At 45.3% G+C, this 13,356-nt stretch overlaps 10 non-coding genes across 10 annotated transcripts; all 10 read left to right on the top strand.

Annotated features, from left to right (window-relative positions):
• The first annotated feature begins 371 nt into the window (after positions 1 to 371).
• Positions 372 to 562, top strand: LOC141190665 (U2 spliceosomal RNA). Its single transcript, XR_012264683.1, has one exon. It is a non-coding gene; the product is annotated as a U2 spliceosomal RNA (small nuclear RNA).
• A 1,120-nt stretch (positions 563 to 1,682) lies between these two features.
• LOC141190664 (U2 spliceosomal RNA) lies at positions 1,683 to 1,873 on the top strand. The gene has a single exon (XR_012264682.1). It is a non-coding gene; the product is annotated as a U2 spliceosomal RNA (small nuclear RNA).
• Positions 1,874 to 2,993: 1,120 nt separating this feature from the next.
• Positions 2,994 to 3,184, top strand: LOC141190663 (U2 spliceosomal RNA). Its single transcript, XR_012264681.1, has one exon. It is a non-coding gene; the product is annotated as a U2 spliceosomal RNA (small nuclear RNA).
• A 1,120-nt stretch (positions 3,185 to 4,304) lies between these two features.
• LOC141190661 (U2 spliceosomal RNA) lies at positions 4,305 to 4,495 on the top strand. Its single transcript, XR_012264679.1, has one exon. It is a non-coding gene; the product is annotated as a U2 spliceosomal RNA (small nuclear RNA).
• Positions 4,496 to 5,613: 1,118 nt separating this feature from the next.
• Positions 5,614 to 5,804, top strand: LOC141190660 (U2 spliceosomal RNA). The gene has a single exon (XR_012264678.1). It is a non-coding gene; the product is annotated as a U2 spliceosomal RNA (small nuclear RNA).
• Positions 5,805 to 6,923: 1,119 nt separating this feature from the next.
• On the top strand, positions 6,924 to 7,114 carry LOC141190659 (U2 spliceosomal RNA). The gene has a single exon (XR_012264677.1). It is a non-coding gene; the product is annotated as a U2 spliceosomal RNA (small nuclear RNA).
• Positions 7,115 to 8,235: 1,121 nt separating this feature from the next.
• On the top strand, positions 8,236 to 8,426 carry LOC141185177 (U2 spliceosomal RNA). The gene has a single exon (XR_012259864.1). It is a non-coding gene; the product is annotated as a U2 spliceosomal RNA (small nuclear RNA).
• Positions 8,427 to 9,546: 1,120 nt separating this feature from the next.
• On the top strand, positions 9,547 to 9,737 carry LOC141190658 (U2 spliceosomal RNA). Its single transcript, XR_012264676.1, has one exon. It is a non-coding gene; the product is annotated as a U2 spliceosomal RNA (small nuclear RNA).
• A 1,120-nt stretch (positions 9,738 to 10,857) lies between these two features.
• LOC141190657 (U2 spliceosomal RNA) lies at positions 10,858 to 11,048 on the top strand. The gene has a single exon (XR_012264675.1). It is a non-coding gene; the product is annotated as a U2 spliceosomal RNA (small nuclear RNA).
• A 1,124-nt stretch (positions 11,049 to 12,172) lies between these two features.
• LOC141184448 (U2 spliceosomal RNA) lies at positions 12,173 to 12,363 on the top strand. The gene has a single exon (XR_012259202.1). It is a non-coding gene; the product is annotated as a U2 spliceosomal RNA (small nuclear RNA).
• Positions 12,364 to 13,356: the final 993 nt, after the last annotated feature.

Raw genomic sequence — 13,356 nt, 5'->3', positions numbered from 1 at the left:
CAGCCACCTTCAGTCTGCTGCTGGACAGCCAGCAGCAGCAGCAGCAGGAGAGGTAATTAATCAGCAACCCTCCTGCTAAGGGTAGACAGCTGCTCGTTCCACCCCCCCCCCGCCTTAATTGGTTCTCCTCCCTTCCAACGGTGTTGAGGCGGGTGGGAACAGCCGGGGGTTGAGGGTACTGTGCTAAAAGAGGTGGAGTTATGCAGATCTAAAACGCGTGGATTGCAGCAGCAGCAAGCCGAAAAGTGCAGGCATGTGAGGGATCTAGAGGTTGACAGCATGTCTTCTTAACGGGAGTCCAGGTGGCCATCTCCACAAATGGACTTTTCAGAATCCTTGGGTGGCACCGTAGTCGGAAACCAATTCTGGTTATCGCTTCTCGGCCTTTTGGCTAAGATCAAGTGTAGTATCTGTTCTTATCAGTTTAATATCTGATACGTCCCCTATCTGGGGACCATATATTAAATGGATTTTTAGAACAGGGAGATGGAAAAAGAGCTTGCTCTGTCCACTCCACGCATTGACCTGGTATTGCAGTATCTCCAGGACCGGTGCACCCCTTCTTTAATGCAGTTTCTAAAATCAGAAAGAATTGAATTCAATGCTTTTTGTTCATTTTGCTTGTTTGTCGGATTTTGGGATGGACTCTTTGGCTTTGCTTTTCTTCTCCTCATTGGATTTTTCATGTTAAAAGTTGCAGAAGCCAGATGACAAGCTCATTTTGGTTCAACTTCAGCAACTGTGCATTGCATTGCCATGTAATGTAATGTAATGCAATGCTATCTATCTAGCTCTCCCTCTATACTTCCTTTTGGATAAACAGACATATTAGGCAAGCATTTTGGAGCTTTCACCTAAATAACTACAGGTGGTGAGATAAGCTGCACAATATAATTGACCTTTCAGTATATTGTTGCACACACACCATCTATTTAGCAAATGCCCTTGTTATCAACAGCAGCCTTTTAAACTCACCTGAGCTAACAGGTATGTGAGCTGGTTACTCTGCTGCGCTTAAAATTTCTTTTTTGGTTTGCTACAATGCCTTTTCTGAAACGTTGTCTCCCTCTGCTGGAACACTGACTTCTTTCATTTAATGCCTGCAGACTATAAAAGAGAAACCAACCCAAAAAGTTTGGTTGATTAGTCTGTGGCATTCTTTTAAACTGTTGCTTATGGCGGTCTCTGTGAGCTTCTCAGTGACATTCAGCCATCCAGGTATCCCGCCTGCAGTAGACGGAATGTGGCAATGGAACGCTGGCTGCGCGTGTCATAATAGGCTCTGAGCCTTTATATACCTGCGCACAGCAGCAGCCACCTTCAGTCTGCTGCTGGACAGCCAGCAGCAGCAGCAGCAGGAGAGGTAATTAATCAGCAACCCTCCTGCTAAGGGTAGACAGCTGCTCGTTCCACCCCCCCCCTGCCTTAATTGGTTCTCCTCCCTTCCAACGGTGTTGAGGCGGGTGGGAACAGCCGGGGGTTGAGGGTACTGTGCTAAAAGAGGTGGAGTTATGCAGATCTAAAACGCGTGGATTGCAGCAGCAGCAAGCCGAAAAGTGCAGGCATGTGAGGGATCTAGAGGTTGACAGCATGTCTTCTTAACGGGAGTCCAGGTGGCCATCTCCACAAATGGACTTTTCAGAATCCTTGGGTGGCACCGTAGTCGGAAACCAATTCTGGTTATCGCTTCTCGGCCTTTTGGCTAAGATCAAGTGTAGTATCTGTTCTTATCAGTTTAATATCTGATACGTCCCCTATCTGGGGACCATATATTAAATGGATTTTTAGAACAGGGAGATGGAAAAAGAGCTTGCTCTGTCCACTCCACGCATTGACCTGGTATTGCAGTATCTCCAGGACCGGTGCACCCCTTCTTTAATGCAGTTTCTAAAATCAGAAAGAATTGAATTCAATGCTTTTTGTTCATTTTGCTTGTTTGTCGGATTTTGGGATGGACTCTTTGGCTTTGCTTTTCTTCTCCTCATTGGATTTTTCATGTTAAAAGTTGCAGAAGCCAGATGACAAGCTCATTTTGGTTCAACTTCAGCAACTGTGCATTGCATTGCCATGTAATGTAATGTAATGCAATGCTATCTATCTAGCTCTCCCTCTATACTTCCTTTTGGATAAACAGACATATTAGGCAAGCATTTTGGAGCTTTCACCTAAATAACTACAGGTGGTGAGATAAGCTGCACAATATAATTGACCTTTCAGTATATTGTTGCACACACACCATCTATTTAGCAAATGCCCTTGTTATCAACAGCAGCCTTTTAAACTCACCTGAGCTAACAGGTATGTGAGCTGGTTACTCTGCTGCGCTTAAAATTTCTTTTTTGGTTTGCTACAATGCCTTTTCTGAAACGTTGTCTCCCTCTGCTGGAACACTGACTTCTTTCATTTAATGCCTGCAGACTATAAAAGAGAAACCAACCCAAAAAGTTTGGTTGATTTGTCTGTGGCATTCTTTTAAACTGTTGCTTATGGCGGTCTCTGTGAGCTTCTCAGTGACATTCAGCCATCCAGGTATCCCGCCTGCAGTAGACGGAATGTGGCAATGGAACGCTGGCTGCGCATGTCATAATAGGCTCTGAGCCTTTATATACCTGCGCACAGCAGCAGCCACCTTCAGTCTGCTGCTGGACAGCCAGCAGCAGCAGCAGCAGGAGAGGTAATTAATCAGCAACCCTCCTGCTAAGGGTAGACAGCTGCTCGTTCCACCCCCCCCCCGCCTTAATTGGTTCTCCTCCCTTCCAACGGTGTTGAGGCGGGTGGTAACAGCCGGGGGTTGAGGGTACTGTGCTAAAAGAGGTGGAGTTATGCAGATCTAAAACGCGTGGATTGCAGCAGCAGCAAGCCGAAAAGTGCAGGCATGTGAGGGATCTAGAGGTTGACAGCATGTCTTCTTAACGGGAGTCCAGGTGGCCATCTCCACAAATGGACTTTTCAGAATCCTTGGGTGGCACCGTAGTCGGAAACCAATTCTGGTTATCGCTTCTCGGCCTTTTGGCTAAGATCAAGTGTAGTATCTGTTCTTATCAGTTTAATATCTGATACGTCCCCTATCTGGGGACCATATATTAAATGGATTTTTAGAACAGGGAGATGGAAAAAGAGCTTGCTCTGTCCACTCCACGCATTGACCTGGTATTGCAGTATCTCCAGGACCGGTGCACCCCTTCTTTAATGCAGTTTCTAAAATCAGAAAGAATTAAATTCAATGCTTTTTGTTCATTTTGCTTGTTTGTCGGATTTTGGGATGGACTCTTTGGCTTTGCTTTTCTTCTCCTCATTGGATTTTTCATGTTAAAAGTTGCAGAAGCCAGATGACAAGCTCATTTTGGTTCAACTTCAGCAACTGTGCATTGCATTGCCATGTAATGTAATGTAATGCAATGCTATCTATCTAGCTCTCCCTCTATACTTCCTTTTGGATAAACAGACATATTAGGCAAGCATTTTGGAGCTTTCACCTAAATAACTACAGGTGGTGAGATAAGCTGCACAATATAATTGACCTTTCAGTATATTGTTGCACACACACCATCTATTTAGCAAATGCCCTTGTTATCAACAGCAGCCTTTTAAACTCACCTGAGCTAACAGGTATGTGAGCTGGTTACTCTGCTGCGCTTAAAATTTCTTTTTTGGTTTGCTACAATGCCTTTTCTGAAACGTTGTCTCCCTCTGCTGGAACACTGACTTCTTTCATTTAATGCCTGCAGACTATAAAAGAGAAACCAACCCAAAAAGTTTGGTTGATTAGTCTGTGGCATTCTTTTAAACTGTTGCTTATGGCGGTCTCTGTGAGCTTCTCAGTGACATTCAGCCATCCAGGTATCCCGCCTGCAGTAGACGGAATGTGGCAATGGAACGCTGGCTGCGCGTGTCATAATAGGCTCTGAGCCTTTATATACCTGCGCACAGCAGCAGCCACCTTCAGTCTGCTGCTGGACAGCCAGCAGCAGCAGCAGCAGGAGAGGTAATTAATCAGCAACCCTCCTGCTAAGGGTAGACAGCTGCTCGTTCCACCCCCCCCCCGCCTTAATTGGTTCTCCTCCCTTCCAACGGTGTTGAGGCGGGTGGGAACAGCCGGGGGTTGAGGGTACTGTGCTAAAAGAGGTGGAGTTATGCAGATCTAAAACGCGTGGATTGCAGCAGCAGCAAGCCGAAAAGTGCAGGCATGTGAGGGATCTAGAGGTTGACAGCATGTCTTCTTAACGGGAGTCCAGGTGGCCATCTCCACAAATGGACTTTTCAGAATCCTTGGGTGGCACCGTAGTCGGAAACCAATTCTGGTTATCGCTTCTCGGCCTTTTGGCTAAGATCAAGTGTAGTATCTGTTCTTATCAGTTTAATATCTGATACGTCCCCTATCTGGGGACCATATATTAAATGGATTTTTAGAACAGGGAGATGGAAAAAGAGCTTGCTCTGTCCACTCCACGCATTGACCTGGTATTGCAGTATCTCCAGGACCGGTGCACCCCTTCTTTAATGCAGTTTCTAAAATCAGAAAGAATTGAATTCAATGCTTTTTGTTCATTTTGCTTGTTTGTCGGATTTTGGGATGGACTCTTTGGCTTTGCTTTTCTTCTCCTCATTGGATTTTTCATGTTAAAAGTTGCAGAAGCCAGATGACAAGCTCATTTTGGTTCAACTTCAGCAACTGTGCATTGCATTGCCATGTAATGTAATGTAATGCAATGCTATCTATCTAGCTCTCCCTCTATACTTCCTTTTGGATAAACAGACATATTAGGCAAGCATTTTGGAGCTTTCACCTAAATAACTACAGGTGGTGAGATAAGCTGCACAATATAATTGACCTTTCAGTATATTGTTGCACACACACCATCTATTTAGCAAATGCCCTTGTTATCAACAGCAGCCTTTTAAACTCACCTGAGCTAACAGGTATGTGAGCTGGTTACTCTGCTGCGCTTAAAATTTCTTTTTTGGTTTGCTACAATGCCTTTTCTGAAACGTTGTCTCCCTCTGCTGGAACACTGACTTCTTTCATTTAATGCCTGCAGACTATAAAAGAGAAACCAACCCAAAAAGTTTGGTTGATTAGTCTGTGGCATTCTTTTAAACTGTTGCTTATGGCGGTCTCTGTTAGCTTCTCAGTGACATTCAGCCATCCAGGTATCCCGCCTGCAGTAGACGGAATGTGGCAATGGAACGCTGGCTGCGCGTGTCATAATAGGCTCTGAGCCTTTATATACCTGCGCACAGCAGCAGCCACCTTCAGTCTGCTGCTGGACAGCCAGCAGCAGCAGCAGCAGGAGAGGTAATTAATCAGCAACCCTCCTGCTAAGGGTAGACAGCTGCTCGTTCCACCCCCCCCGCCTTAATTGGTTCTCCTCCCTTCCAACGGTGTTGAGACGGGTGGGAACAGCCGGGGGTTGAGGGTACTGTGCTAAAAGAGGTGGAGTTATGCAGATCTAAAACGCGTGGATTGCAGCAGCAGCAAGCCGAAAAGTGCAGGCATGTGAGGGATCTAGAGGTTGACAGCATGTCTTCTTAACGGGAGTCCATGTGGCCATCTCCACAAATGGACTTTTCAGAATCCTTGGGTGGCACCGTAGTCGGAAACCAATTCTGGTTATCGCTTCTCGGCCTTTTGGCTAAGATCAAGTGTAGTATCTGTTCTTATCAGTTTAATATCTGATACGTCCCCTATCTGGGGACCATATATTAAATGGATTTTTAGAACAGGGAGATGGAAAAAGAGCTTGCTCTGTCCACTCCACGCATTGACCTGGTATTGCAGTATCTCCAGGACCGGTGCACCCCTTCTTTAATGCAGTTTCTAAAATCAGAAAGAATTGAATTCAATGCTTTTTGTTCATTTTGCTTGTTTGTCGGATTTTGGGATGGACTCTTTGGCTTTGCTTTTCTTCTCCTCTTTGGATTTTTCATGTTAAAAGTTGCAGAAGCCAGATGACAAGCTCATTTTGGTTCAACTTCAGCAACTGTGCATTGCATTGCCATGTAATGTAATGTAATGCAATGCTATCTATCTAGCTCTCCCTCTATACTTCCTTTTGGATAAACAGACATATTAGGCAAGCATTTTGGAGCTTTCACCTAAATAACTACAGGTGGTGAGATAAGCTGCACAATATAATTGACCTTTCAGTATATTGTTGCACACACACCATCTATTTAGCAAATGCCCTTGTTATCAACAGCAGCCTTTTAAACTCACCTGAGCTAACAGGTATGTGAGCTGGTTACTCTGCTGCGCTTAAAATTTCTTTTTTGGTTTGCTACAATGCCTTTTCTGAAACGTTGTCTCCCTCTGCTGGAACACTGACTTCTTTCATTTAATGCCTGCAGACTATAAAAGAGAAACCAACCCAAAAAGTTTGGTTGATTAGTCTGTGGCATTCTTTTAAACTGTTGCTTATGGCGGTCTCTGTGAGCTTCTCAGTGACATTCAGCCATCCAGGTATCCCGCCTGCAGTAGACGGAATGTGGCAATGGAACACTGGCTGCGCGTCTCATAATAGGCTCTGAGCCTTTATATACCTGCGCACAGCAGCAGCCACCTTCAGTCTGCTGCTGGACAGCCAGCAGCAGCAGCAGCAGGAGAGGTAATTAATCAGCAACCCTCCTGCTAAGGGTAGACAGCTGCTCGTTCCACCCCCCCCCGCCTTAATTGGTTCTCCTCCCTTCCAACAGTGTTGAGGCGGGTGGGAACAGCCGGGGGTTGAGGGTACTGTGCTAAAAGAGGTGGAGTTATGCAGATCTAAAACGCGTTAATTGCAGCAGCAGCAAGCCGAAAAGTGCAGGCATGTGAGGGATCTAGAGGTTGACAGCATGTCTTCTTAACGGGAGTCCAGGTGGCCATCTCCACAAATGGACTTTTCAGAATCCTTGGGTGGCACCGTAGTCGGAAACCAATTCTGGTTATCGCTTCTCGGCCTTTTGGCTAAGATCAAGTGTAGTATCTGTTCTTATCAGTTTAATATCTGATACGTCCCCTATCTGGGGACCATATATTAAATGGATTTTTAGAACAGGGAGATGGAAAAAGAGCTTGCTCTGTCCACTCCACGCATTGACCTGGTATTGCAGTATCTCCAGGACCGGTGCACCCCTTCTTTAATGCAGTTTCTAAAATCAGAAAGAATTGAATTCAATGCTTTTTGTTCATTTTGCTTGTTTGTCGGATTTTGGGATGGACTCTTTGGCTTTGCTTTTCTTCTCCTCATTGGATTTTTCATGTTAAAAGTTGCAGAAGCCAGATGACAAGCTCATTTTGGTTCAACTTCAGCAACTGTGCATTGCATTGCCATGTAATGTAATGTAATGCAATGCTATCTATCTAGCTCTCCCTCTATACTTCCTTTTGGATAAACAGACATATTAGGCAAGCATTTTGGAGCTTTCACCTAAATAACTACAGGTGGTGAGATAAGCTGCACAATATAATTGACCTTTCAGTATATTGTTGCACACACACCATCTATTTAGCAAATGCCCTTGTTATCAACAGCAGCCTTTTAAACTCACCTGAGCTAACAGGTATGTGAGCTGGTTACTCTGCTGCACTTAAAATTTCTTTTTTGGTTTGCTACAATGCCTTTTCTGAAACGTTGTCTCCCTCTGCTGGAACACTGACTTCTTTCATTTAATGCCTGCAGGCTATAAAAGAGAAACCAACCCAAAAAGTTTGGTTGATTAGTCTGTGGCATTCTTTTAAACTGTTGCTTATGGCGGTCTCTGTGAGCTTCTCAGTGACATTCAGCCATCCAGGTATCCCGCCTGCAGTAGACGGAATGTGGCAATGGAACGCTGGCTGCGCGTGTCATAATAGGCTCTGAGCCTTTATATACCTGCGCACAGCAGCAGCCACCTTCAGTCTGCTGCTGGACAGCCAGCAGCAGCAGCAGCAGGAGAGGTAATTAATCAGCAACCCTCCTGCTAAGGGTAGACAGCTGCTCGTTCCACCCCCCCCCCCGCCTTAATTGGTTCTCCTCCCTTCCAACGGTGTTGAGGCGGGTGGGAACAGCCGGGGGTTGAGGGTACTGTGCTAAAAGAGGTGGAGTTATGCAGATCTAAAACGCGTGGATTGCAGCAGCAGCAAGCCGAAAAGTGCAGGCATGTGAGGGATCTAGAGGTTGACAGCATGTCTTCTTAACGGGAGTCCAGGTGGCCATCTCCACAAATGGACTTTTCAGAATCCTTGGGTGGCACCGTAGTCGGAAACCAAGTCTGGTTATCGCTTCTCGGCCTTTTGGCTAAGATCAAGTGTAGTATCTGTTCTTATCAGTTTAATATCTGATACGTCCCCTATCTGGGGACCATATATTAAATGGATTTTTAGAACAGGCAGATGGAAAAAGAGCTTGCTCTGTCCACTCCACGCATTGACCTGGTATTGCAGTATCTCCAGGACCGGTGCACCCCTTCTTTAATGCAGTTTCTAAAATCAGAAAGAATTGAATTCAATGCTTTTTGTTCATTTTGCTTGTTTGTCGGATTTTGGGATGGACTCTTTGGCTTTGCTTTTCTTCTCCTCATTGGATTTTTCATGTTAAAAGTTGCAGAAGCCAGATGACAAGCTCATTTTGGTTCAACTTCAGCAACTGTGCATTGCATTGCCATGTAATGTAATGTAATGCAATGCTATCTATCTAGCTCTCCCTCTATACTTCCTTTTGGATAAACAGACATATTAGGCAAGCATTTTGGAGCTTTCACCTAAATAACTACAGGTGGTGAGATAAGCTGCACAATATAATTGACCTTTCAGTATATTGTTGCACACACACCATCTATTTAGCAAATGCCCTTGTTATCAACAGCAGCCTTTTAAACTCACCTGAGCTAACAGGTATGTGAGCTGGTTACTCTGCTGCACTTAAAATTTCTTTTTTGGTTTGCTACAATGCCTTTTCTGAAACGTTGTCTCCCTCTGCTGGAACACTGACTTCTTTCATTTAATGCCTGCAGACTATAAAAGAGAAACCAACCCAAAAAGTTTGGTTGATTAGTCTGTGGCATTCTTTTAAACTGTTGCTTATGGCGGTCTCTGTGAGCTTCTCAGTGACATTCAGCCATCCAGGTATCCCGCCTGCAGTAGACGGAATGTGGCAATGGAACGCTGGCTGCGCGTGTCATAATAGGCTCTGAGCCTTTATATACCTGCTCACAGCAGCAGCCACCTTCAGTCTGCTGCTGGACAGCCAGCAGCAGCAGCAGCAGGAGAGGTAATTAATCAGCAACCCTCCTGCTAAGGGTAGACAGCTGCTCGTTCCACCCCCCCCCCGCCTTAACTGGTTCTCCTCCCTTCCAACGGTGTTGAGGCGGGTGGGAACAGCCGGGGGTTGAGGGTACTGTGCTAAAAGAGGTGGAGTTATGCAGATCTAAAACGCGTGGATTGCAGCAGCAGCAAGCCGAAAAGTGCAGGCATGTGAGGGATCTAGAGGTTGACAGCATGTCTTCTTAACGGGAGTCCAGGTGGCCATCTCCACAAATGGACTTTTCAGAATCCTTGGGTGGCACCGTAGTCGGAAACCAATTCTGGTTATCGCTTCTCGGCCTTTTGGCTAAGATCAAGTGTAGTATCTGTTCTTATCAGTTTAATATCTGATACGTCCCCTATCTGGGGACCATATATTAAATGGATTTTTAGAACAGGGAGATGGAAAAAGAGCTTGCTCTGTCCACTCCACGCATTGACCTGGTATTGCAGTATCTCCAGGACCGGTGCACCCCTTCTTTAATGCAGTTTCTAAAATCAGAAAGAATTGAATTCAATGCTTTTTGTTCATTTTGCTTGTTTGTCGGATTTTGGGATGGACTCTTTGGCTTTGCTTTTCTTCTCCTCATTGGATTTTTCATGTTAAAAGTTGCAGAAGCCAGATGACAAGCTCATTTTGGTTCAACTTCAGCAACTGTGCATTGCATTGCCATGTAATGTAATGTAATGCAATGCTATCTATCTAGCTCTCCCTCTATACTTCCTTTTGGATAAACAGACATATTAGGCAAGCATTTTGGAGCTTTCACCTAAATAACTACAGGTGGTGAGATAAGCTGCACAATATAATTGACCTTTCAGTATATTGTTGCACACACACCATCTATTTAGCAAATGCCCTTGTTATCAACAGCAGCCTTTTAAACTCACCTGAGCTAACAGGTATGTGAGCTGGTTACTCTGCTGCGCTTAAAATTTCTTTTTTGGTTTGCTACAATGCCTTTTCTGAAACGTTGTCTCCCTCTGCTGGAACACTGACTTCTTTCATTTAATGCCTGCAGACTATAAAAGAGAAACCAACCCAAAAAGTTTGGTTGATTAGTCTGTGGCATTCTTTTAAACTGTTGCTTATGGCGGTCTCTGTGAGCTTCTCAGTGACATTCAGCCATCCAGGTATCCCGCCTGCAGTAGACGGAATGTGGCAATGGAACGCTGGCTGCGTGTGTCATAATAGGCTCTGAGCCTTTATATACCTGCGCACAGCAGCAGCCACCTTCAGTCTGCTGCTGGACAGCCAGCAGCAGCAGCAGCAGGAGAGGTAATTAATCAGCAACCCTCCTGCTAAGGGTAGACAGCTGCTCGTTCCACCCCCCCCCCGCCTTAATTGGTTCTCCTCCCTTCCAACGGTGTTGAGGCGGGTGGGAACAGCCGGGGGTTGAGGGTACTGTGCTAAAAGAGGTGGAGTTATGCAGATCTAAAACGCGTGGATTGCAGCAGCAGCAAGCCGAAAAGTGCAGGCATGTGAGGGATCTAGAGGTTGACAGCATGTCTTCTTAACGGGAGTCCAGGTGGCCATCTCCACAAATGGACTTTTCAGAATCCTTGGGTGGCACCGTAGTCGGAAACCAATTCTGGTTATCGCTTCTCGGCCTTTTGGCTAAGATCAAGTGTAGTATCTGTTCTTATCAGTTTAATATCTGATACGTCCCCTATCTGGGGACCATATATTAAATGGATTTTTAGAACAGGGAGATGGAAAAAGAGCTTGCTCTGTCCACTCCACGCATTGACCTGGTATTGCAGTATCTCCAGGACCGGTGCACCCCTTCTTTAATGCAGTTTCTAAAATCAGAAAGAATTGAATTCAATGCTTTTTGTTCATTTTGCTTGTTTGTCGGATTTTGGGATGGACTCTTTGGCTTTGCTTTTCTTCTCCTCATTGGATTTTTCATGTTAAAAGTTGCAGAAGCCAGATGACAAGCTCATTTTGGTTCAACTTCAGCAACTGTGCATTGCATTGCCATGTAATGTAATGTAATGCAATGCTATCTATCTAGCTCTCCCTCTATACTTCCTTTTGGATAAACAGACATATTAGGCAAGCATTTTGGAGCTTTCACCTAAATAACTACAGGTGGTGAGATAAGCTGCACAATATAATTGACCTTTCAGTATATTGTTGCACACACACCATCTATTTAGCAAATGCCCTTGTTATCAACAGCAGCCTTTTAAACTCACCTGAGCTAACAGGTATGTGAGCTGGTTACTCTGCTGCGCTTAAAATTTCTTTTTTGGTTTGCTACAATGCCTTTTCTGAAACGTTGTCTCCCTCTGCTGGAACACTGACTTCTTTCATTTAATGCCTGCAGACTATAAAAGAGAAACCAACCCAAAAAGTTTGGTTGATTAGTCTGTGGCATTCTTTTAAACTGTTGCTTATGGCGGTCTCTGTGAGCTTCTCAGTGACATTCAGCCATCCAGGTATCCCGCCTGCAGTAGACGGAATGTGGCAATGGAACGCTGGCTGCGCGTGTCATAATAGGCTCTGAGCCTTTATATACCTGCGCACAGCAGCAGCCACCTTCAGTCTGCTGCTGGACAGCCAGCAGCAGCAGCAGCAGGAGAGGTAATTAATCAGCAACCCTCCTGCTAAGGGTAGACAGCTGCTCGTTCCACCCCCCCCCCCCCCGCCTTAATTGGTTCTCCTCCCTTCCAACGGTGTTGAGGCGGGTGGGAACAGCCGGGGGTTGAGGGTACTGTGCTAAAAGAGGTGGAGTTATGCAGATCTAAAACGCGTGGATTGCAGCAGCAGCAAGCCGAAAAGTGCAGGCATGTGAGGGATCTAGAGGTTGACAGCATGTCTTCTTAACGGGAGTCCAGGTGGCCATCTCCACAAATGGACTTTTCAGAATCCTTGGGTGGCACCGTAGTCGGAAACCAATTCTGGTTATCGCTTCTCGGCCTTTTGGCTAAGATCAAGTGTAGTATCTGTTCTTATCAGTTTAATATCTGATACGTCCCCTATCTGGGGATCATATATTAAATGGATTTTTAGAACAGGGAGATGGAAAAAGAGCTTGCTCTGTCCACTCCACGCATTGACCTGGTATTGCAGTATCTCCAGGACCGGTGCACCCCTTCTTTAATGCAGTTTCTAAAATCAGAAAGAATTGAATTCAATGCTTTTTGTTCATTTTGCTTGTTTGTCGGATTTTGGGATGGACTCTTTGGCTTTGCTTTTCTTCTCCTCATTGGATTTTTCATGTTAAAAGTTGCAGAAGCCAGATGACAAGCTCATTTTGGTTCAACTTCAGCAACTGTGCATTGCATTGCCATGTAATGTAATGTAATGCAATGCTATCTATCTAGCTCTCCCTCTATACTTCCTTTTGGATAAACAGACATATTAGGCAAGCATTTTGGAGCTTTCACCTAAATAACTACAGGTGGTGAGATAAGCTGCACAATATAATTGACCTTTCAGTATATTGTTGCACACACACCATCTATTTAGCAAATGCCCTTGTTATCAACAGCAGCCTTTTAAACTCACCTGAGCTAACAGGTATGTGAGCTGGTTACTCTGCTGCGCTTAAAATTTCTTTTTTGGTTTGCTACAATGCCTTTTCTGAAACGTTGTCTCCCTCTGCTGGAACACTGACTTCCTTCATTTAATGCCTGCAGACTATAAAAGAGAAACCAACCCAAAAAGTTTGGTTGATTAGTCTGTGGCATTCTTTTAAACTGTTGCTTATGGCGGTCTCTGTGAGCTTCTCAGTGACATTCAGCCATCCAGGTATCCCGCCTGCAGTAGACGGAATGTGGCAATGGAACGCTGGCTGCGCGTGTCATAATAGGCTCTGAGCCTTTATATACCTGTGCACAGCAGCAGCCACCTTCAGTCTGCTGCTGGACAGCCAGCAGCAGCAGCAGCAGGAGAGGTAATTAATCAGCAACCCTCCTGCTAAGGGTAGACAGCTGCTCGTTCCACCCCCCCCCCGCCTTAATTGGTTCTCCTCCCTTCCAACGGTGTTGAGGCGGGTGGGAACAGCCGGGGGTTGAGGGTACTGTGCTAAAAGAGGTGGAGTTATGCAGATCTAAAACGCGTGGATTGCAGCAGCAGCAAGCCGAAA

Source organism: Phyllobates terribilis, unplaced genomic scaffold (genome assembly GCF_046119375.1).
Source record: "Phyllobates terribilis strain yellow unplaced genomic scaffold, ASM4611937v1 Scaffold_40__1_contigs__length_11209783, whole genome shotgun sequence".
Classification (NCBI taxonomy): domain Eukaryota; kingdom Metazoa; phylum Chordata; class Amphibia; order Anura; family Dendrobatidae; genus Phyllobates; species Phyllobates terribilis.
Note: the sequence above shows the minus strand (reverse complement) of the source record. Positions and strands in the feature narration are given on the sequence as shown.